General features: G+C 40.0%; 1 protein-coding gene across 2 annotated transcripts in view; it reads right to left on the reverse strand.

The window, feature by feature from the left end:
• The window catches only part of LOC135711020 (carboxypeptidase N subunit 2-like), a 403,442-nt gene that overhangs the window by 34,489 nt on the left and 342,831 nt on the right, over window positions 1-26,122 (reverse strand). The window contains exon 1 of one of the 2 annotated variants that reach the window (XM_065233762.1): window positions 1,836-1,897. The exons of the other annotated variant lie outside the window; for it this stretch is intronic. The gene's annotated coding sequence lies outside the window, so the exon portion shown is untranslated. Of the gene's footprint in view, window positions 1-1,835; window positions 1,898-26,122 lie in introns of those variants that run through there. 2 annotated transcript variants of the gene reach the window in all.

Raw genomic sequence — 26,122 nt, forward strand, 5'->3', positions numbered from 1 at the left:
AGATTCAGTTGGCTGCAGTGGCTCTTTGTTTCCATCTACCACTTCCTGTTTTGAGGCAAGTAATAATAAGATTGTCCTTTTAAAGTAATGATCTTTAATATAGAAAGGGTACCATTACGAAGCATTAGATTTGATCAAATTGTTCTATTTTTCCAACGCCCCCATCAGAAAGGAAGGGGAGCAGAGGATGACATACACACAATCAAAAAATTTCCTCATAATTGTTGAACTGCAGAAGCATCACAGCAGGCAAATATTTTTTATATGAGCAATCTTATAGCAAATTCGTTTATTATCGGGGTTGAAACCGGTGTGAACCTCAACCTGAGCTAGGTTTTAAAAACAAACGAGCAAACTGACGTTTGTCAGACCCAATCTTTATACCCAATCCAGGATGGAACTGAATAATAAACTAATTCGCTATTAGTGTCGTTTGAATATTGATCACAATAAAATTTGCAATGATTATTCCCAAAAAGTAAGTCATCTAAAAATGTTGTTTTATCACTTAACTTATCTCGCTAAAAACCGATTGCTTCCAGATCTTCGTCTACCAAGACCCATTTCGCCAAGTCCGTCATTCAACAATGCCGTCTAGAGTTCCTCACATGATAAAACCATCGAGTGCTGCTGCGGTTTTCGATCTAAACGGTCATAGATTAATAAAATCCCACTTTCAAGTTGACTGCCCCGCCAAAGAAACACTGAAACTGCTGTTTCCGCTTTTAGTGAAGAAATCGTTAGGGCTCCATCAGAGGATATGCAACTCAAAAATTTTGATGTTATCATTCAAACTATCAAGAAGTTCAACCTGGAAACATCTTAGAGTCACACGGTATTAAATTGTATTCACGACAAAGACGAGTCCAGATCAACCAATAGAGAGAGGTATCGCCTAAGGTGAATCGCCAGCCAACATTTGCGAGGGAGAATGCTGGGAAAAGATACCTAAACGGGACTTCTCGTGGGAGGCTTTGTTTAACATGTTTATGGTACTGACGATCATGCTACTGTTGGTCATTACGTTGTTAGTGAATTATTACGAATTGGTAACCAGTTTTAGGTTTTGGTGGCGCAAATTTAAGATGGACATTTTTTTACCATGGGAAGAGAGTTGCTTCGACACATTGACCAATTTCTTGAGGGAATTCTGGATGGGACTGTCAAATATGATAGTGTTACATAAATTGAATAAAGAGCTAATACGAGCAGTAAATCGATGTCAAAAACGTATTTGTAATAAAATTACAAATTTCTGAGCTTCTGAGGCATGTTTTGATCGTACGGTTTGGTTGGTGGTCCACAAAATGTATGTTCTATTCTAAAAGGTTGATTAAGAAATGGTTCGTGAAAGAAAGAGCGATATTCAAATCCAAATTCAGAGAATCAATCATCGCTGTTAATACCCTAGGATTCTGAACTCTAGAAATATAACAGAATATTGTATCAAACATCAATTTTACTTCCCACCTTTTTTATCATTTACCAAATTGCCAGAATTCAATTCCTGAACTACTGGTTCACAGCTCTAATTTTGTAGCCAAACAAAGTGTCCTTCCATGTGCATTCTTGAAGAAAAAGTTAAAAGGCTGCTTCTTTAATCTAAAGGAAAATTACTTTGAGGCAAGATGAAGTACTCCAATCACCATAGACACGGATCATGTGAAGTTTGACTAAGCTGATTCACAAAGAAACCATTTTAAAGCCAAGCATCCAAATCTTCAAAGAAATGTCACCCTCCCGGGGGACGAATTTTCATCGCCAGTGCACTGGCGGAAACACTCACTACCTCATAAAGAAAATAAAAAAGCAGTGAAAGCATCTTCTAAATTTACCTCACACGAAGTGTCACACTATGCTGCAAACTGTGAAAGGTGCTTGCCATGCACTGCATTCTTGTCACCAACTTTGCTCACTGGTTCTACACTTGTTACTAGACCGACGACGACGACGCCGTCGACCAGGAGTTGCAGTCGCGCTAGCTTTTACCTCGTTACCTGCCGCATAGTGCAGTCAGCGAGGCAGCAGCGTGTTACATTATTCATAAGTCATTGTTTATTTGAATTTTTACTACAGGATGACGTGCTTCCTTGTTTGTAGTATCACAAACAGTGGTGCTTCACCTTGCTTGTCCCGACGACGACGACGACGACGACGACGACGACTACGGCAACCATTTCGGATGAATATATGAATTCACGTTTCGGGTGCTTGCTGCATTTCTTACGATAGTTTACGGCGGGCTACTACCGTAGAGCACTGTAGCACTTAGCTGTCTTGCTGTTTCATAAAATATTCACACGTACCTACATATGCATTTCTTGGAAAACTTGCAAAAACCTTCCGTTGAAATTTTCGCATAATCATGGGTCTTAAACATTACGTATGACGCTTTCAAATAATTAAACTCTTCCACCTGATCAGCCTCGTTATGCCTGCTTGAAGCCATTCACGTAAAGCTATGTGCAAAGGTAAAGCAATTCAGTACATACCACATCTGATGATTACGTTCACCGGGGGAAGCAGGGTGGCGGTTAAGGACACAGATAGTGCAAACGCAACTGCTATCACACATTCGTCACGCTAGTGCTCAAGAGGATTCTGCAGGAATCCTTGAATTCTCATCCGCACAGTTAGTGTTTTGTCTGTGCTGTCGGTGCACACAGGGAACCGTAGAAAACGCATCCTGATTACGATGGATAAATCCATGTGCTCTTGTATACGAGTCTTGTTTGCAGCATATGTACAACACGGAGAGCCATGGGGGGTTGTGGTTATGATACGAAATGGTCTCATTAACAAAGCGGGACTCGGGATTTTGGATTTAAGCTTGAATGGGATACGGAGGAGAGGCGCGGATGGTCAAGGGGAAATGAAACGAGGCCGAATGGTTTCCATTTCGTTCCGAGATGTGGCAGTATGTCACAAAGCTGAAGAATTATTTCTCCACACGGTTATAGCAAACCGGCAAAAGAGATGGAGGATGCAATTTACTAGCATATGTCAGTTGGCATACAGCGATGGTACAATTCTTTATTATTCGTTGCAAACAGCGTAAATATTAACGTTTTTTTAAACTCAATAATCATGACAGATCCTGACGCAGTAAGATTGTAAAAATCGAAATGTCATAATTACCCAAGAGGTGGTCACTCTACACACTCATTTTCCGGCAACTTTTTTTTCTCAGTGTGCCTCACGTGTGCCGCAGCTTTGCCGGCAGTTCCGAGAGTGCAAGTCATCGAACTGACATTGTTTGCTTGATAATAACGGCAACCCGGTTCATTTGACAGTTCAAATGTTTTGTTTTGAAGCAACAATGCTGATACCGGACAAACTGGCCCAACCAAAAAATGGCGATCAAGTTTTTCCGACCGCAAAGAAAAAGAAAACATCGGAACGCATCTGATGGCATTCAAAATTTACAGCCGCTGCAGCAAGCTTCTGCTATCTATTCGAACCCCCGTCAACGATCTGGCACGAGAGAATCTCTTCCAGGATACGTGACAGCACGGTTTGAGGTGGTCAAAATCCTGTACCGCTACGATTGTGTTCGCCGATCTTGCTACTCTCACCACCCAGTCCTCATCGCTGACGTATTAAACGTTCGTCACTACCAATAATACTGGAACGCTCATGTGCCCGGTGGTGGACCAGTAGTCATCGAAAGCCACCGTCCCGCAGTCACAGCCGAGTAAAACAAAACAACTTAAACTAGCCTAGACGATTTCGAACTGTTCAAATCGAAAAAACGCAGCACAGAGTCGTAGAAACCGGTGGAAACTAACGATCTTAAATTGGCTCACACTGGACAAGTACATCGATGAACGTACCCCATTCTATTTGAAATTCTAGTACTACACTCTGTTTGTTTTGATTTGTTATGAATGTTTGACAGATAAAATGAGGGGTTCGTGGATTTTCCTATGTTTCGAGGTGTGCATTGAATAGCTTGGGATCGAAGAGAGAAGCAGTCAGAGTTGAATCTCTGACTGCTTCTATAGTTGAAGCAAGAGCTGCCTCAATACCAAAATGTGAGGTTAAATTCGATTCAATTATAATAGACGACGATCTTCAGCTCTTGATCCGTCTTAAAAATGTCCGTAGGAGACATTTTTTTTTTTGTAAAATGTAGTTTATTTATTTTTAGCTAATAGATATCACATTCAATTTGTAAAAATATTACTCTTCTAAATTCAGAAGGAATTCTAGTTCACCTACATCTATTCCGTTATTAATATTTGCATTAATATAGTTGATGTATTTTATAAACAATTTAATTTCTTCTGTCTGCTGCAATGTTGCCCAAGATTGGTCCTATCAACTCGGCGAAGGAAGGCACGCGACCCTGCCATGAAAGTTATCTGGCGGGATTTGCAAAAACAAATTGAAAAACGATTCTCTGTCCTGAGGAACATAACTTTTGAAAATAATGTTATTAAATTAGACCCGAGTTGCAAACTCTTTTGGAAACACACAAAAATTCTGAAAAAAAACCTCAAAAGCCTATTCCAGCGCTTAAAGAAGGTGGTAAAATTTTGATCACAAATTTGGAAAAACCTCAGAAACTTGCTAAGCAATTCGAAAGTTCCCATAATTTCAGTTTGAGTCTAACTAGGCCTATTTATAATCAGATTGCTCGGGATTAACTGAATATTTTCTCTCGGGAAATATTTTTGACGGTTCCTGGGGGACTGATCTTGGTGATTTAGATCTGTAACTTAAAAGTTTCATAATATGAAAGCTTGAGGTAATGATAGAATTTTCTATATCCTCATCAAAAAACTCACAGAGAGTACCTTGTCTTTCTTGGTAAAATTATTTAACAGATGTTTCCATTTGGCATACTTTCCTGATAAATGGAAAATGCAAAAAATACCGTCCGATTAGTTTGCTTCCATCAATAATAAACTTTTCGAATAGATAATTTGGAACAAAATGATGCTTCACATCAATACGAGCTCAATTTTTGCAGATGAGCAGTTTGGATTATGGCATGGGCATTCAACTACTCATAAATTCTTATGAGTTAACAATTTAACTTGTTCTAACAAATCTGAAAACTGCTCAACTGGTGGTGCTCTTCTAGACATAGAAAAAACGTTCTACAGTATTTGGCATGAAGGTCTGATTGTTAATTTGAAAGAGTTCTATTTTCCACTCTAGATTATAAAATTTAGTTCAAAATTATTTGACTGACAGAACTCTGCAAATAAGTTATCCAAATTCCAAATCTGAACGACTACCTTGTAGAGCAGGAGTTCCTCAGGGTAGTATTCTTGAGCCTTCGGACCTCCCTAATTTGCCTCAGGGTTGCTATAAATCTTTGTTCGCCAATGACACCGGTATTGCCGCTTAAAAAAGAAATCGTCGTGTTATGTGCAGCAGACAGCAGAAAAGTTTAGATATTGTTCTTCTTATTTACAAAAATTGAAGATTTCTCCCAACGCTTACAAAATTCAACTTATAGAATTTCCACATAAGTCTAGAGCGTCCTTTTTGAAACCTAGTAGTAGTCACATAGTCACTATGAACGGAGTTCCACTTTCCTGGTCAAACCAAGTGAAATATCTTGGATTAGTACTTGACCAAAAATTAACTTTTGAAGATCACATTGAGGGCATTCAAGCCAAATGTATCAGATATATAAAATGTTTGTATCCTCTTATAAGCAGGACACCCAAACTTTGCCTGACGAATAAACTTCTAATATTTAAACAAGTTTTTAGACCGGCCATGCTTTATGCTGTGCCAATTTGGTCTTGTTGTTGCACTACTAGGAAAAAAGCATTTCAAGCTCTGAAGACGATTTTGAAGTTGCCTTCCTGGTACAGTACTACCGAGGTACATAGAATTTCGAATTTTGAGACTTTAGAACAAATGTCCACCAAAAAAAAAATCAATAATTTCAGGAAAAAATCGTTGCAATCCTCAATTGCAATGCTTAATTCCCTTTATACACAGCAAAAAATAAATTTTAATATTACATCCAAGAGGATGCACTTCAATTATGTCAAAAATCTCATGTAATTTTTATGACCACATAAATAAACAAATGCAGTAAAAACAACGTAATGTCAGTTCATGCACTGTATTAACCGTTATGTGACCGATGGATTGTCTCCAGAACGGCCATACCGGAGCAGGTTCCCGTAGGACCTCTAGTGGCCATAGAAGTTGTTTGGAAGGATGTTCCTACAATATGGGTATCAAAATTCATGAATTTTCAGCAGTAGACTATTCATCATATTTTCGTTGCTATCTGACAGGTTGTCCTCGGAATGGGCTTGGATAGAATGCTCTTTATTCTTTTAAATTAAAAAAAAGAAACTTTTCTCATTATTTGTTTGTATCTGACTAAATGTCCATGGAATGGCCATTTTGAAACAAGTGAATAATCGAGTGGTGGTGAAAAATTTAGGATGAAAACTCATGCAATTTTTATTTTCTTGAGTTTTGCTGGGGTTCAATCTCTCTAGGGGTATAAACGTTGTGCATTAATGTTGTACGGAGTTTTTACGGTCTCTGCTGTGCTAGAAATAAACTGACATTTCTCTTGACTTTTAATCCTCATAAAAAATTGTTAAAAATTTACAAGCACATAAAAAGCAAACGAAAAAAAAATTAGCAGTTATCGCAAATTTCTTGGCAGTGCTGATTGCACACAGGTCTTGAGCATGACTTCACATCTTCCTGGTCTTCCTACACTTGATGTCTTCACTTTTGCAGATATGACAGATGCCAACTTGTGGCTCCCGTCCGGACGGATCTCGTTCAACTGGAGTAGAACTACCTGCACACTTCGATAAAAATCATATAAATTTAAGTGCTCTGAGACTGGCATATATGAGCGTCAATTTTGACATAGAATTCAGTCGACTTTTCGTCGAGTAACAAACTTTTCAGTCTGGAAGCACTCAATTTTACATGAAATATTTGTTTACGTCTTAAAGGATTATGTCAAAGCGGGATTCCGTCACGCGGGCTAAAGGTGAAAAATAAAACACATTTAAAGAGTAACACAAGAAAAGGGCCTACAAACCTTCACATGCCATTGAGATTGCTGACGCTTATTGCACTAGTGTACGTACGCGTATACGTATACACCAATTTTAAAGCGGTTTGTGAGAAAGTGTTAGTGAAAATCCTTGGAAAATAATAGCAAACTGCTGTCAGACTCATTTTAGCAGGAAGAATTCATACATGTTGAGGATAGTTATAGAAAAACATTGAGCAACTTCACAAGGTGATTGTGTCTGTTAGTGTGCGTGCTTTAAACGTCACTGATATCTATAGGAAGCTTCCCTGATATTCAGATGACGAAATAATGACATAGGGCAAAGTTTCCTTCTGTAAATTCATTAACTATGATACCCATATTATAGGGGCTTCTTCTCAAACACTTTGATCGCGCACGGGAGAGATCCCTACGTTGTGTTTATTTGTTTATCTTTGAATTGTTGATCCCGATCGAGACGGATAGTAATGAAAAGCACCGATTGCCTCGCCGTCCTGCCATGGCGGAGGCATACGAGCTACTAATTTATTGTTGTTTTGTTTTGTATATTGTAATGGTACAGTGGGTAGGGTAGTTGCACATATAGATGACATTGCACAAACACACTTCTATGGTCACTAGAGGCCCAACGAGAACCTACTCAGGAATGGCCGTTCCAAGGACAATGCATCGGATGATCACAAAATTATGATAAATAGTCTTCTAATCTAAATTCACGAATTTTGATACCCATATTGCAAGGGTCTCTTCCCAAACACTTCTATGGCCACTATAGGTCCTACAAGAACTTACTCCGGAATGGCCGTCCCGGGGACAATCCATCGGATGACCACAACATTATGATAAACATAGTCTCCTGCTGTAAATTCATGAATTTTGATACCCATATTGCAGGGGTTTCTTCCCAAACACTTCTATGGCCACTAGAGGCCTTACGGAAACCTACTCCGAAATGGCTGTCCCGGGGACAATCCATCGGATGACCACAAAAGTATGATAAACAGTCTCCTGCTGGAAATTCATGAATTTTGATACCCATATTGCAGGGGTTTCTTCCCAAACACTTCTATGGCCACTAGAGGCCATACGGGAACCTACTCCAAAACGGTCGTCCCGGGGACAATCCATCGGATGACCACAAAATTATGATAAACAGAGTCCTGCTGTAAATTCTTGAATTTTGATACCCATATTGCAGGGGTTTCTTCCCAAACACTTCTATGGCCACTAAATGCCCTACGGGAACCTGCGCCAGAATGGCCGTTCCTTGGAGAAACCTTAAACTGGTCCTCAAGTTAGCTGAAATTGTTTTTGAAGGAAATGCTGATACTTTGATATCGATTCCTTCAAAATTCTAGCGAAAGTGCCAAGAAAATGCTTAGTCCTGGAACATTATACAGAAAATCCGGGAACCAGACTATTCTGGATGGACATTGTTGGCAATGTCTAGAAAGAAGATAAGTTTTTGAATTCATTGGTGCCAAAAGATTCAGAATCGGTTAAAATTGACCGCAGTAGCAAGCAGTTCAATTTTGTGGATACCCGGGTACCCTTGTCGAGCTTTTTAAGGGTAAAAAATTTCACGACTCCCCCCCCCCTTCCGAAGCCCCTTGCTGCAATTTGAAATCTTTCTTCACGAGAAGTTGTCACTCCATGAGTTCTAAGATGTCACTGAATTATGGTTTCCTGTCGTGAAATTAACTTCATAATTTTTTAACATGTAAATTTAGGTGCTCTGAAACTGACGTATACTAACGTCAATTTTTACATAAAATTGAGTTATAATAGAAGTGAAGTTCAGCTCAATCAAACGTACTTGCGTACTTTTCAGTCTCTGAGCACTTAATTTTACATGACATGTTTGTTTACGTCTCATCTTGTTGTCAAAAATGGATTCCGTCACATGTAAAATAAGTTTTTTCTAAGTGTGTATATTTTAATTTAATTTTACATTAAAAACCATGCACATCGAAAGAACAAGATATAACTCATAACATAACACGTTTATTCAATTAATTTCATTTTGCAGTGGAATAATACACGCGATATAAAAACTTATTGAAGAACATCGAATTTCCAACGATAAAACCTATAAATTTACATGCTCGTGTAAATTTAAATCAACAAACATTGAGAGAGCTAATATGGCGGACGGACCGATTATTTGAGCAGTTTTTTCTCCGCCGCGTATAGCTCGAGTCACTTCTTTAGTGGAAAAAGTCGGAAAAAGTGTATTGCATGTTTTGTGAGCTCAGTTTTGGTGATGTGGAACGGTTTATCGTGCATATGCGTGTCCACAAATATAAAAGTTCGATGGAATGTGTGTTTTAGTTCGTTCAGAAAATCAAAAATTTTGACATGGAAAAAAAAACATTCAAAAAAGCGCTTGTGGTTCCTTTTTTCTTCTGACTGATCGTTTTAATGCAGGGTGTGTACTGTACCGTGAAGGCGGGTTATTCCGCGTGGGTGATAATTCCATGTAATTGACTTCGGTTTTCTGCAAATTCGTTCAAAAAGCTATAATTTGTTGATATTTGAACAAAAATACATTGAGCATCTTAACATTACATACGAACCGTACAGGCACCATACTTTGCGCCGTTCGTAACTCTGAGTACTTCTGAATTTTTCGATTAAAAGTTTTTTGCAACCACTGTTCCCTTGTTCTACAAACGTTTTCAAAATATCTGGTTAAACTCGAGATACTATTGACAATACATATATGATTGCACATTAGGAACTTCGCAAAGTATGGTGCCCACACGGTACACATTTGTTCGAATGAATGATATAAAAAATATCACCAGTGCGGAAAATCCCGATTTCATGGTAAATTAATCTTATTCAAACAAGTATAAGGTTAAGGTAGTATAAATACACCAAATGCGTGTAATTTTAAATGTCCTGTAAAATTTAATTTCAAGTCATGTTAATTTAAAAACAAATTTAATTTAACATGAATATGCATGCTCTTTATATGTGCATGGAAATTCATGTAAAATTACAAAATAATTTTAACTGTGTAAACAACCATATCATCTAATATTAAGTGCTCCGAGAGTGAAAAGTTCGTTGTTCGACAATAAGTACGTTTTATTAAGCTTATTTTTACGTTTGTTATGACTCAAATTTATGTCAAAATTGACGTCCGTATTTGTCACTCTTAGAGCACCTAAATTTACATGATTTTTTTTTTCTAAATTTGTATAGTAAAATAATAAAAAAATGTCATGGTTTACATGTCATGTAAAATTCTTTATTTTTTGCTGTGTAGGTTAAAATGAAATGTAATTTATTTTGAATTTGGAACAAATAGTAAATAGTTTAAAAAAATAGAAACAATGTGTGACTCTTTATCAAACCCAATGGTATGGGAAATGGCTTAAATGTTGGCCTATGGATCTAAGATTGGGCTCATGGCTAAAAATCAGCTATTTATCAATTTTAACTACACACTTAGAAATACCTACACACTTAGAAATAACTACTTTTACACGAAACGTAATCCAAATCGGACGTAAATCATGGAACGTAAACAAACTTTTGATGTAAATTTAGGTGTTCTCAAACCGAAACACAAGCAACTCGACGAAGAGAACGTTTGATTGAATTGATTTTTTCGTTTCTTTCAACTGATTCTTATGTCAAAAGGGCTACTTACACAGTTCGAAAAAGTAGTGTAAATTTCTGTTTAATATGATGCACATAAATGGAGCGTCACATATCATATACGTTTACATTTAAAATCATGTAAAGTTCTGACACATTTCATGCAATGTAGCAAATATTGTATACAAAAGCCCATCTTTGTAAACAACATTGTTTGCAAGTTGCTCGGTTGCGTGAAATGAAATACAAGTCCACGTGAATGCATGTTTACATGATAATTAAAATTCAGAATTTTTATCTGTGTACATATGTCGGTCTCAGGGAACTGAATTTTACACGACTTTTACGTAGTGTGTAATTTAACACGTGACGGAATCCATCTTTTACATAAAGGATGAGACGTAAAGATACATGTCATGTAAGATTACACACTTAGAAATAACTAATTTTACACGTGACGGAATCCGTTTTTTAAAATACTAGATGAGACGTAAACAAACATGTCATGTAATATTAAGTGCTCTGAGACTGAAAATTTCGTTAATCGACGAAAAGTACACAGATAAAAATTCAGAATTTTAACTGTGATGTAAACATTCATTCACGTAAACTTGTATTTCATTTCATGAAACCGAGCAACTTGTAAACAATGTTGTTTACAAATATGGGCTTTTGTATACAATATTTGCTATATTGCATGAAATGTCTCAGAACTTTACATGATATATAACGTAAACTTATATGATATGTGACGCTCCATTTATGTGCATCACATTGAACAGAAATTTACACTACTTTTTTAAACTGTGTACGTTTGATTGAGCTGAATTTCACGTCAATTATGACTCAATTCTGTATGTCAGTCACAGAGCACCTAAATTTACATGAATTTTTCTAAGTGTGTAGATCTGTAGATGGTACCGTCTCAATGACGATGGATATTTTTGTTCAATATTAAAATTTAGTCGATTGCTAAATTTTTGTATGGGCCCAGATTAGGGGCATTTAGGCCGATATTACATCCATTTTCCCTAAATATGGAAAAAATCAATAAATTAAGAAGTAATTTCTTGTAGAAACATTATATTTTGTGAGAATCCTGCTTGGAAACGAGGGGTCAAGTGCGGATTGTTCTTAGTAGCCTACAAATAGGGTCTACACTCTAGTTCCTGCGGAAGTAAAGCGAGGCTGATCTTTCAAAAAAACTCGATGGTCTTATGACCTCCAACAGAATTGCTGCAAACATAAATTGATCATGCACAACATATAGCCGCTAAGCCCCCCCCCCCCATGGCTACGTGCCTGTGTCATGAAGTTTGATATGTCGTACGATGGGTTTTGGATCTGGTTGAGATTTTACCACTTCCTCGGGGGGCACCGGAGCATCTCCTGGATGCCCAATGTGAACATTGACCATTGTTATAGCCGCTATTGCGCAAATTTCATAATTTGAGTAAGAAAATATTTTGTTCACCATGTGTAGGGTAATTGATGATGGTTGGGCCTATTTAGGCCGGTTTCACACGACGTCAACATTCATGTCGTATTTTTTTTTTATGAATTCAACATATAATTATGAAATGTAAGTGATTTATTTCTTACTAAAAGAACAGCCTCTTGAAGATTTTCGACCGTATAACTCTTTTATTTAGCCATTTTTTCAATCGAAGAAACTGATGACTAGGCCAAAACGAATTCGAATTTCAAATCAGCTGCGCATGAAGGAGGTAGACAAACCGAAGCGCACCTAGCGGCCGTCTTAGGAAACACATAGGTCCAACCATCATCATGCGTAGGTCCAACCATGATCATATTTATCTATTCGAATTTCGTCAATTATTCAAACATTTTAGTGAAACCAATGGATAAATGGCGTACTAACGTGTTGTTTACACCCTAAAGCAGTATTTTACTGCATGAAAATAAAAATAAATGTAAAAAATATTCACTTTTTGTAAGTTTGAAAGTAAGGCATGATGACGAACTAATGCGTGGAAAGTGAACTGTTTTGAAAACACATTGAAACTCAATTGTTTTGCAGCTTTTTCAATAAAACACCCATGCAAATTGAAGAAGAAGAGTTTTTTTATGATAGTAAAGTGATCTTTGAAAATAAAAAATTAGCGAAGATTGACTAAACTAGCGATTGAAAAAATAGGTCCAACCATCATCAGTTTTTGGATAGGTCCAACCAGAATCAATTACCCTATGTTTTTTTATTTCTTTATCATCGAGATTTTCAGCCGCAGGCTGGTTCATCTCCCTATGTGTATACTTATTACAGAACAGTAAAGTCAAAATAATTCGAATTTTACCTGGTGTATTCAAAAAATTTAATACATTACCGACAACGTTCAATTTGTTGTTCAGAAAAAAGATTGACAGGGGAAAAGTTGGCTTCGGCAATACCTTAACCTATTATCGTCAGGGGGTAAACAACGTCCTTGAGAGCTCAATTTTGGCATGTGGATACATTGTGTTGCAGAGCAACTATTGGCCAAATTTGAGTGCTCTAGGACTTTGTTTACCACCATGACGATAATAGGTTAAGGTATTGCCGAAGCCAACTTTTCCCCTATATGATAATGTTATAGCTAATTGAATTTTGAAATCAATTCAAATTTAAGACGTTAGGCTTGCATAAGTTAACTAAGTCATCTTCAAATCAGCATTTTTTTAAATAAGCAAGTTCAGAACAGATATAGGTTCCAGTTGGAGTGTAATAATCCAAGACAATAGAAGACTTTCTGTGTTAACGGTTGAAGAATCTATTTCTGCCTCGGTGTAGAGGAGAAGAGATCACGTGCCGGTGTGTTGTACGGTCTACGGAGACAGAGTTTTTGGCTTCCCGTCAGAACATTTTATGTGGCGTCTGCAATGCTAGCAATGCCGGTAGAGTACTATGACATGGTAAGATGTTATTAAAAATTCACCTTAACATTATTTACGTGACGCTTTCAACGTCTGTACACTTCCGCCAGTACATACCGTGATGGTCCAACCCTAGGACAGGTTGAAATGGCTTTATTGTTGCAAAAAGGAAAGGGCACATCCAGCTGGTTTGCTACACTCACTTAAAGATGGGACAAGTTCATGCATAAATTATGACCCTTTTACAGAAGGAATCATCTGACGAAGATGGCTCATTTGGAGGTTATCTACCTGTTTATGGATTAACTTTATTTGTCTCTGCTGCCAACCGGTTGCTACATTAGCTGATTCAAGGCACGATTCTATCGTAAATTCAAACATATCATCCCCTCCCCCAGCGTAAACTTATCTTCGCCAACACCGGCTGCTGGCAACAATTTGCACTCCCTTGTGAAATTGATCCTGCCATGTTGATATCTCGTTGCCTTGTAGCACTCGAACTCAAGTTTTTTTTAAACACCACCTCCAATCAAATGCTTAATCACGTTCAAATGATAGGGCACACACACGGCACTCCAGCAGCTATTTCTTGCAGCTAACAAAAAAAGAAGATTGTTTCGCGCCACCCCCGCTTTCCAATTGAGATAGGGCTATTACACACATATCGATAGCACAACTCGAGCTTTTATAGGGGGAAAGGTCGGGAGGAAAATCACCGAACAATGAAGAAGCATGCTATAGTGAGATGGGTGGAAAAAATTCTATTATGACACCCATAAATTGACACGATATCGAACGGCGGTGGTGCCAGCGTGGTGGGCAAATCATCCATTGTGTGTTTGTACGTGGTTAGGTCGTGTGGAATAACTAAGAGAGAAAGAGAATGTTGAAAAAATAGGTTCGTGGAAAAAAATGAAGGGAAAAACGATACCGAGCGGAGATGTAAAGTCAGGGTGGAAAATAACACCTATTATTAAACCACAATCACCGTGGTTTTTGTGGGCTTTCCCAGAAAGGTGGTTGTGGCGTGTGGCCAGGGAAAATGGGGTCTTGTTTTGAGGTTAGCTTTTGCGATGCAGGAGGCACAAGCGGGACGAGAGATTGGAACCCAGCCACATGATTGAATTGCTTGGGCGGATATTGGTTGTAGCGGACGAAGAGAAGCAGATAGAATTGGGCCCGACTATGTGTATAAAAATGGAGGCACTTTTTTATGGTGTTTAAAATTATGGAAAATTTATGCACAAAGATCGGTGGTAGGATAGGATGGAGTGTGCTGGCTGAGTTTGAGAGTGATTTGTGGTTTCGGAGATTGAATGGCAATTTGTCGGGGTTGTTTTTATTGTGGCGGAGAATTGGTTTTGACTGAAGAATAGATTTTTAGCTGATCTTATTTTATAGCTATGCTGCATGGCTTTGTTGTGAGCGCATGTAATAAATGGGTATTTGTTTTCGTGTTATGATTGATGTGTTCATTATATATATATTAATTTTAAATTTGAATTGAGCCATTTGTTGAGAATTTCACAATACTGTTTTGTCCGGCAATGGCTGAAATAGGCAACCTGCCCAACTTTTAAAAACAGACATATATTTAGATCAAGGAAGTACCTACACCGGTTCGAATACGCACAAAGTGTGGAAATGTGGAGAAAACATCGGAGCACATGACTGCCCAAAAATTTAAGACTGTGTGAAGGGAGCAGGGATGCCAGAAATATCTTCAAATGTCTTCACTGACACTTTTTACTTATTAACTTGGTGAGTGGGGCGCGGTGGCAGGGAGAAATTAATACTATTCCGTTGATTCCACCTTAATATTTTTATTTGATTTTGAAAATTTAACATGTTTAAGATGAAGAATTTTAAGCAGGGGTTATGTTTGTACCGACGGGTACAAATGTACGAATGACCGTAGCTAACAGCAGAGGAATTTGAACCTGATCGGAACGTGGAGCGTTTCCTTCTTGTCGCTTACAACAGTATTGTAGGATTGCTTTGCGAGTCTTACATTCCCAAAAGTTGGATTTGTGGTTTTCACCACAATTTGGACATTTAAATTTCTTAGGATCTTCCTTCACAGAACAGTCGTCCTTTGCGTGAGAGGAATCACCAAAATTCATGCTTTTAGCTGGCATGTAGCAATTTTTTGTTCGTGACCCCATCCCTGGCACTTACGGAACTAGGTGTGGTTTTTGCATATTTTCTCCTGCTTTCCTGAAGTGTTCCCTCTTCACTCAGACATGGAGCATTAGGCCAGCTTTTTCAAATGCCTTAATGTTGTATAGTCCACTAGACTTAAAGTGAACTAAATAAAAATCACTACACGCAAACCAAAAATCTATTACAATGAATGTTAGTTCCGTTTCCTATCATCTTCTGTTCATGAACATCGTAACGAATGTTAGAAATTGACCATGCAGGAGATGTAATAGTTTTTTTTTTGTCTTTTTTATTTCGTGTTCTATCTACGCTTTCGGCTATACTAGTAAGCTTGTAGAACGACTCACATTGTAGAATGACGCACACACTTGCCTCGAATCTCTCCAGCAGAAAAAGCATACGAAGTCGAGTATGCGAGAAAATGAGCGCTTTGTGTTTGCTTTTAGGCTATCCATATTCAGAAGCATGGACAGAGCAGTGGAGAAAGCACAACGTTCGTGGTTCGAGTCCAGACGGCAATCTGCTTCTTATGTTTTTTTCGACATAACTAATTTCACTCTACATAGTTCGGTCTCCAATTTTCTTGCATTGTACCGCAGTTAGGTATATCGCATCTTCGGTTCATGCGGTCTCCACTCAACCTGGTCTATACAAGGTGTGGAATAGATGGCCTGTGCGTATTGGGGCAGTTCGTTTTTCACTCGGCTTTCAGTCGGCTTCGCACGATTTGCTTCTTCCGTACGCTCAAAAAAGGCTCGTAGTTACGTCATAACGTTTGTTTCAATCAGCGTTTGCATTGGAAATTGAATATGAATTATAGAATTTCTGTATGAAGCCAACATTTATGTTTTTTTTCCTTTGAATGTTAAGATAATGTATTGATTATTTTATTAGCACACTGTATACCAGGAAAAAGCAGCCTCCTGGTCAGTTTTTGCCCGTTTTCAAGTAAGTAGCTACTATAAAAATACAAAACGGCTGCTTATATTTCCCGGATACTTTACAAAAGCATACAAGCAAGAGCAATCATCATGCAAACATATCTAGAATTTGCTGTACCTCATATTTCATAAATTTGCTTTCGACTGCTATGACGTCGTGGTCATCCTCTCCAGCAATGTTTACCTTTTTCCCTCTACCAACACATACGTCAGGGCTAGATCTCCACACCTTGTATAGACCAGGTTGGTCTCCACTAACATCCTCTGATGATGAATCCCACATAATTGTAAGAGAATCTTACATCCCCCGGTTGGGTGTAGAAATCCCGTTGCGCGAATAACAAGGATTGGCTTCCTTTTTAATTTTGATTAATTGGACTGGCTCAGCTTCAAGTGCTTTTGACAATTCTTCTTTGATCTGATTCAGGGACCTTTTGTCGTAAAAATGTGTGTTGCAACTTTTATTTATTTATTTATTTATTTATTTAGCACAGTCTTCCACTAGTCGTACTGACTGAACTATTTTACTTAAACACTTGAAATTTCTACTAATCCTGTTTCTAAAAACGTTTTTAGTCAAGTTAAAATCGAATTCGTCACAGACAAAATTGAACAAGCGAAGACACGAATCAAAAGGGTTGTTGTAGCCGTAGTTTGTTCTGTGGTATGGGACTGCTGGGTTAAAGCTGAGCTCCGAAACCGTCGAGGAGGAATGTTGAGCGGGATCTGTGCGATAAGTTCAGGAAATCGATAGATCCTCCAATGACATCGAAAATAAATACACGCAAACCAAAAATCTATTACAATGAATGTTAGTTCCGTTTCCTATCATCCTCTGTTCATGAACATCGCAGCGAATGTTAGAAGTTGACCTTACAGGCGATGTAATGGTTTTTTGTCTTTTTCATTTCGTGTTCTTTCTACGCTTTCGACTATACCAGTAAGCTTGTAGAACGACGCACATTGTAGAACATTGTAGAACGACGCACACACTTGTCTCGAATCTCTCCAGCAGAAAAAAGCATACGAAGTCGAGCATGCGAGAAAATGAGCGCTTCATGTTTGCTTTTAGGCTATCCATATTCAGAAGCATGGAGAGAGCAGTGGAGAAAGCACAGGTCTGATAATCGCAACGTCCGTGGTTCGAGTCCAGTTGGCAACCTTTTTTCTATTTTTTTCGACATAATTAATTTCACTCACTAATACACTCCACATTTTTCGGTCTCCAATTTTCTTACATCGGACCGCAGCTAGGTATATCGCATCCTCGGTTCATGCGGTCTCCACTAACATCCTCTGATGATGAATCACACATAATTGTAAGCGAATCTTACATCCCCCGGTTGGGTGTAGCTGCTGCATCGTTACTCGTCTGACAGATAGTGGTTCCAATCCTATGAGCTTGCATCGGTCAGAATAAGGAGGAAGATTGGTCGGATCGTTCCAAGGAGGTTGTATCAGTGCAAACCGTAAGAACCTTTTCTGCACCCGTTCGTGAGAACATGAGCTATATAATAAGGGAACCAAATCGGAGCAGCGTACTCCAGAATGCTACGAACCAACGAGCAATAGAGAGTTTTTAAAGCGTGGATGTCGGTGAACTCGGAACCGTGGCGACGGATGAATCCCAGCACAGAAAAAGCTTTGGCAGTGGTAATGCTCACGTGTTCGATGAATCTGAGCCTCGAATCGATTGTAACGCCAAGGTCACAGATGGACGACACACGTTCCAATGATGCAGTTTCCATTCTGTATTGATGAAGAATGGGGTTATTGCAGCGACCGAAGGTAATAACTTTGCACTTCATGTTATTGACCCGCATGCCGTTATCGCCACACCATACCAGTATAGTATCAATATCTTCTTGTAGGGCAATACAATCCGGAAGAGAAGCTATGACACGATACATTTTTAGGTCATCAACGAGGAAAGCAGCAGACACAGGTCATTTATAAAAATGTTGAATATTAATGGTCCCAGAACGCTTCCTTGGGGTACACCAGACGTGATTTTGAAAGTGCGGGATCGAGTCGAGTTGACCGCAACATATGCAGTACGATCGCACAAGTACGAATATATCCACTCTGTAATCCAATTTGGAAAACCTATGTGCTTCAGTTTTTCCACGGCTAGAATGTGCGGTACAGTGTCGAAGGCTTTCGCAAAGTCAACATACACTGCGTCAACTTGCCGCCTCTCTTCTACTTCGCGGGACAGTGCGGTGAGGTAACACATGACGTTCGTTGTTGTAGAACGATGCTTCATAAAGCCATGCTGACCATCAAAGATGATGGGAGACGCTACGTTGTATAGAACGTTGTGCACCAGTCTTTCAAACACTTTGCTGAGACAGCAAAGTATAGATACGCCGCGATAATTTGTCATCTGATTACAGTTGCCAGATTTGTGAATAGGAACGATGCAAGCAGCTTTCCAAGCTGTCGGAAAGGTTCTTTCGTGAAGTGATCGGTTGAATAAGTGAGCAATTGGGTTCACTAGTTTTCTTGAACAGTTTTCCAGCAACAGGGGTGGTATTCCGTCCGTCCCAGGTCCTTTTTTGATGTCAAGCGCATCGATGACTTCTACTACTTCTTTTGCGGACAACTGAATAACGGGTAGGTTTGATGTTGTGCGAAGGAACGTGAGCAAAACAATCGCGCCTTGGTACAGGTGACACTTTACTAAAAACGCTCTCGAAGAACATGGCGAAAAGGTTTGCAGCATCCACATTTGTATTAGCCTGGGCATCATTGAAGGTAACGTTGCATGGGATGCGAGAAGATGCTTGCCGCTTTTTCACGAAATCCCAGAAGCACGACGGGTTTTGTTTTACGCTGTCCTGGATCCTGAGTAAGTAGTTATCGTACGTGGATAATAGAATTGTTTTGTACTGCAGCTCTACTTCACGAAGGTCCACTATGGCTTGCTGAAAACTGAATTGAACGATCGTCTTTTCCGAGGAACATAGTCATTAAGCACTGCATACAACTTTTGTGTGTTGTAAGATACTGGAGAGGACATTTGACTCCAAGGTTTCAGCCAATACACGGAATTCACCCCGACGACCAATTTGAAGTGAAAACTTGAATTCAACGATGTTTAAAAGTTCAGTGCGAAGAGCATGGCAATCAGAAGTGGTTACCACAATAGGGGGGACCTTTTAATTCTTGGCATTAAGTCGGGAATGTTTATTAGAGCTTTGCCCCGATGAAAGATCATTCATTCATCATTCATATCAAATTGATTACTCAAATGAATTTTATCAGAAGGGGGATCAAGAGTATGACCTTTTCTTTTGCATTTAGGCGCTATGATGGCAGCTCAGAGTTCCTCCAAATCAATTTCCAAGCAGATAACTATAAGAATCTTGAAACTGTTTTGGTCCCGGGAGATGCTCTGCCGTCCTAGACGGGGAACAGCCAAAGCCCCTAGCTGCTGCTCTAAAGCCACGGCAGCTGTCTGGGGTGGGCACAAAAGACCTCTTTTCCTCCCGGGTCCCAGGGCGTTGGTAAGCAGTTGGGGAGAGTTTTCGGTATGGTAGGTTGGAAGGAATTGTTTTCCCTTTGCATTGTTGGTGTTGGGTTTCTGGGACTTTAAATACTGGACCGAATTGGAATGGTGATGAGATTTATTTTGCGATTGTAAACTTGAATCCCCTGAACCTTTCATACCTACATTGATGGCACAAGCTTCCCGCTTGTTAGGTTCGACAACTTTTGAAAAAGCTGAGAAATCTGTAGCATCTAACTCCTTCCCAATATAGGTCAAATCCCTTAAAGTCCGTACATATCTGCCTTTGAGAGCCTTCCGACAATCGTAGCGCAAATTCGTTTTAATCTCGGCTTTTTATCCGTCTGATATCGGATGGTTCATAACCTGTAATAGCCTCTCCATTAGCATATAATAATGCTGGAATGACTCGCCTCTCTGCTGACGAGTCTGATAAATTTTAGTACGGAGCACTTAATCGAGATCGGGATGTCGAAACTCATTCTTGAGCTCGTGGATCAAGTGATCCTATCCAAATAAAGAATTTTGATTTCGTCTGGCCGAATACCAGCTCAACACAGCCCCATCAAATGAATAGCTGAATCGAACAAGTCCGCCTCGGTGGCATGTTCCGAGATAGCCAACTGTTGGACATGCGATAGAAAACTGTTTAATTCCAAACCTTGATCGGTTCCTGAATACTTTTTTTTTATCTTCCACTGTGACACGGGTACCATCTTCCGCTGAGGGGTAAATATCGGGCCTTGGTGAAACGATTGCCTGTCCGGAACAAGGGGAGGAAGGGGGAGAAAAGGATTTGTTGAGGCACCCGACACCGAAGATGTCGTTTATTCTTAGATGAAATGAGCTGTTTAGCCCATCTTCGCCAACCCCCGTTGATTCTATGCGAGGTACCCTTTCTGTTGTGGGCTTTTGAGATCCTGAGCGAGGCTCCGTTTCCCTCTCAATATCCGCCCAGTTTAACCTTGGAGTTGAATTATCCCGAAATGGATTAGTGTTATTTGCATCCGGTTGCCTAATGCTTGGAGGATTTTTCTTCAACTCATCTCGCAATCCGTTGACCTGAGTGGCTAGTGCTTTTATCAGACTACCAATTTCGGTCAGGGCTGTGCTGAATGTTTCTTTTGTAACAAATTCAGATTGCCGAGTAGATCGGGGAATAGCTCCCGTTCTTTTAGGTGCAGGGGTCGACGAGTGGTCTGTCCCACCTGCTGGTTCGTCCAACAAATTTGGCTCCAAGTCGGCTTCACGACCAGACTCTGCAAAAAAATCGTCCTCGGAGCAAAAATGTTTAGAAAAGACACCCAGTACAGCTCGATACTCTTCCAAAGCTGAGTTCGAAGCTCATCCAGAGAGTGGTTTTTAATAACCGCAAGCCGATGTACTAAGTGCAAAAAACGAGCTTTGCAAATAGTTGCTTCTGCTCGTGACCCGTCGTTAAGAATACGTTCAATTTCGCGACGCAAATATTTACAACTGTCTAGATCTATTTCTGGGACCATGCCGTTATGAATAATACTTTCATGACCTTCTCGTTCATCTTTCAGGATGTTTTTTAGTCTTCTACGACGTTTGCTCCGCGATTCGTCATTCGCAATGACGACGTTACGGAGTAGAAGCTCATAATCAAGTTCTCCTGGACTCAGATGGTCTACCCGCATTCCGCGGTATAGAGCGCTGAAATCGAGACCGGAAACGGATACGCGCGGAGGCATTTTGTTACCAAACTCGAAATTGAGGACGAATAAACCCGATGTGGAAGGTACTGCTCAAACGTTTAATATAACGAAAGAACTACTAAGCTTCAAACACCCCTAAGTCTATTGAATTTGAAAGCGGTTTATAGAGAGTAAGGTCAAGTGAAGGAGAGCTCCTAAGTGACAACCCCAGTGATTCTAGACTACTAAGTCGGCCTTTGCCACGTGGCTTTCCCACCACGAACACTAAAGAACTCGTTATTAACCCACTATAGTGCGACCAGATTGGAAAACTTTTTTGAAATTTCCCCCAACACTCATTCAGAAAAAAATATTCAAAGATATTTTTTCTATCCTGAGAACCTAGTATGTTTTTTTTTACGTTGGGCGTCAATGAAACTGTTTTGGTCCCGGGAGATGCTCTGCCGTCCCAGACGGAGAACAGCCAAAGCCCCTAGCTGCTGGTCTAAAGCCACGGCAGCTGTCTGGGGTGGTCACAAAAGATCACTTTTCCTCCCGGGTCTCAGGGCATTGGTGAGCAGTTGGGGAGAGTTTTCGGTATGGTAAGTCCTAAACAACGAAATATGGGTCAACTTACGGTATAACTTTATGGACTCTAGCGGTGGCGTTAAGAGGGCTGAGTTGGTGGTGGGGTGGACGAGAACGGTTCGGTAGGTGGATTTCGTAGCGCTGGGCTGGGTGGTTGGCAGCTGTGACCCGTACGGTAGATTCGTCTCGGCTTGTTCGGACCCTCAGTCGTGTGCCAACAAAGTCACTGGGCGAACCCTGCACCACGTGGTATTGCCGGCCAGCAGCGACGGATTGTCCAACTGCCGGGAACTGGACACGGTTCTCTAGAGGCGATGTACTGGCTCGACCCTCGGCCGTATGCCAATGACTTCGCTGGGCTCGACGTAGCACGTGGTATCGTAGACCCTACGGGCTAAAGAGTTGGGCAAACCGGTGACCTGGACCGGTTGTTCCACAGGTACGAGTCTGCTCTGGTTTGCAAACGAGCTTTCCACTATCTCGCACTGTCACCAACGGCTTATCTCATCCGAAAAAAACAAGCGGATCACTCTTCCGAAAAAAATCGTGGTTTCAACTTCTTGTCGCAATGAGGTTGGCACATCGAATGAATCCAATCATCCTTCCACCCACCAATCCTCTCCTCTTCTCCTCTCGTCTAATCCATTCTCCATTTTTCCCCTCCCTCCAGTTCCGCCCACGATCGACACCAGCTTCACTACGTTGCTAATATTCCCCAACAGTAAACGCATACTGTGTTCGGGCCGACTACAGTTTTATTCAAATTGACCGTTGGCTATCTACAATGTGGTCATCCTACATAACCATACCATATGTAAAACTAAATTAAGTTACCGTTGGGTAATAATCTGAAGGATCGAAGAGGAATTTTCCAAGTCGATGTCAATGCAGGATTATCTAGGGTAGGGTCCAAACAAGGATTGAAGACGAATCAAGCATGGTAGAGAATTTGCAGGTATTATTTAGCACTGTGAAGTGCTGTTTATATTTGTTGTAGCTTTAGGTAGCAGTAAAACTTACTTCAGTAAAAGGCAAGTATAAGGATACGGACTACCTTTGTCTTTGGTCCGATGATCCATGGCAACGTTTCGCAAATGCTGTGAGTGTATGAGAAATCAGGTGTTGCTGATTTATTGCTTGTTACCTCATGCTTTGCGCCGGCTATCAACTTAGTGATCTTTGAGCTAATTAACAGTTATCAATTAAGAGGTTTCTAAGCCAATTCCATTTTTGGCATTAGAATTATTGTGTGGCAAATACAAACATTCTCATACCCAGGGAAGTGAAGAGGATTTTCAACGCGAAATTGCTACTGGCAAAATATCCGTTCCCATATTCGTGAACGAGAGCCGTGAACTACGGTACGGTTGGGAACGGTTTTTTTTTTTCGAGTAGACCGGACCGGATATCGAACCCAGCCGTCTCCAGAAGGGTCTTGCTTTACAGCTGCACCAAGGGAGCTGCGCTAAGGGAGGCTCCACAACGTATGGAAAGCTAAATACATTTCCATACACCATTTATGGCACTAGTGATCCTCTAATTAGCCATACGGCCTAAAACTTCAACGTCATCATTTAATTCAAAATTTATTCTACAGGACATTAGTCTCAATGCTGTTCTGCATGCCTGCATGAACAATATTGAAAAACTTGATCAGTACATTATTTAATACGTATGGACAATAAGGGAAGCACAGTGCCATAACTGGCCACCTCCCCTATACATACTCACAAACGTGGGCTTGCTCAGAAAAGATCGATTCTATTCTGACATTCCTGGCGAAGATAAAACACGTGTGACGCTAATAGTACATCAAACAAAATGCCTCGTAAATGGCTTGTCCCGATTTGTCCAACAACCTGCTTCCCCGCACAAAAATGTCATCCAAAGGCGAAAGCCTACATGGCAAAGTACCAACCGGACAGCAGGATCCTGTCATATCTCCTTGCTCGATTCCCATAAAGTAACGGTATCGTCCCAATAACATATGATTATTTCCCCTCTCAAACGGCTCTCTAATGACTGTTCGTGTCATTCTAGTTGTACTTCTTGCCTACTTGAGAAGCAGGTCGCCTTCCGGAGGGTTCTCATCTGCAACAACAACACGACCACCACCATCCCCCGACAGCCCCATCAAAGAACAGAAAACACGAAGGGTGTGGAAAAGCGTGTATGTATCTATATGCCTCTTTCCTTTCATTGACAACTAACAAGCCAGTAGCTCTCATCTCGCCAAGGATAACATCGTCGACGTCGTCGTCTTCTTTTCCACACACACTCAAATGTGTAACTCTTCAACCCCGGCCTCATTACCACCCGTCGGCCAACGGCCGCCATGCAGAGACACACACACTCCACTCACCACTCAAGAGTGACTCGGAACGATGTCAAATATCTATTGAGGAATGAATATTACATGATGTATCACCAAGTCATCAAGCTCTTAACGTCCCTCGTCCTCCACGTGCCACGTCCAGCCAGTTCCTGTTTCCTGTCCTGCTCATCCTCCCGGGTAATACACTTGTTTTATCACACTTTCCCTATGCCATCCGCCTGTGCGTTGCCGTTAGAGCTTTATGGCGTGGCAAGTGGCACTTTTTTTTTCGTGTGCCAGCAAAATTGCATTCCCAACCCACGACTGCGGCGTCCTTGGTCGGTGTGCTTCCGCTTGGTTTTGGTCTTGGTCTCGGTCTCGGTTCAGATGAATGGACGGATGGCGTTTTTTCCTGTTTTTTTTTCGCTCAATGGGTTCTCGTTCTTCTTTCGACTCTCTTCTTACCAATGTGGAAGCTCTTAATTGCTACGGCCCACTGAAACGATGGCAAGTATCCATGTACAATTTTTACTAACTTGGTCACGGAATGCGACTATGTATGGTATACAATTTTAACAAGGGTATGGTTTCATACCTCGATCTGCTAACAACAGTGTTCAATGTTAGCAGAATTATTCATTCTTATTCTTTAAAAATAATTGCTGTAGATTACTTTTAGACTAATGAAATTTATTCCAATTATATGGTGGCATAGGTACACACTTAGAAATAACTAATTTTACACGTGACGGAATCCATCTTTGACATAAAGGATGAAACGTAAACAAACATGTCATGTAAAATTAAGGGCTCCGAGATTGAACAGTTCGTTACTCAACGAAAAGTACGTTTGATTGAACTGAATTTTGCGTTATGACGTTAAAAAGATGTTATGACCAACATGTATGTCAAAATTGACGCTCGTATATGTCAGTCTCAGAACACCTAAATTTACATGAATTTTTCTAAGTGTGTAGTACAAGTATACTAGACGTTCTGTAAGTGCACGACCTTTTTCAAGTTTCAGTTAAAGGACACTTATTTATCAAATTTATGCTTTTTAAAATGTCAAGATGATCCAGATAAACACAAGAACAAACAAATATTAATTTTAAGTTCACTCGACAACTAGTGCTGTCATGGGACATTTAGAGCTTTTGTTTGCCTATCCTGAAGCTCCCACAATTTATCTGCAGTTTTTGATAATTTACTTATTAAATTTACTTAAATACAGTCTAAACTTCGCAGAGATTCTCTGGACTTGCCTAAATTTTTCGTTTCTTTCGTGAAGTTCTCTAAATTTTCAAGCAATTCTTGGAACTTCTCTTACGTTCCTTAAATTTTCTTGATATTCAAGGAACTTCTCTGAATAACTCCCAATTTTCCATAAATTCAAGGAGCATTCCTTTCAGAATTTCAGGATGTTCCATAATTCCTCGACGCTTCTTG

This window comes from Ochlerotatus camptorhynchus, unplaced genomic scaffold, assembly GCF_037179485.1.
Source record: "Ochlerotatus camptorhynchus isolate MF236.1 unplaced genomic scaffold, CSIRO-AGI_Acam_v1.1 ptg000416l, whole genome shotgun sequence".
NCBI lineage: Eukaryota > Metazoa > Arthropoda > Insecta > Diptera > Culicidae > Ochlerotatus > Ochlerotatus camptorhynchus.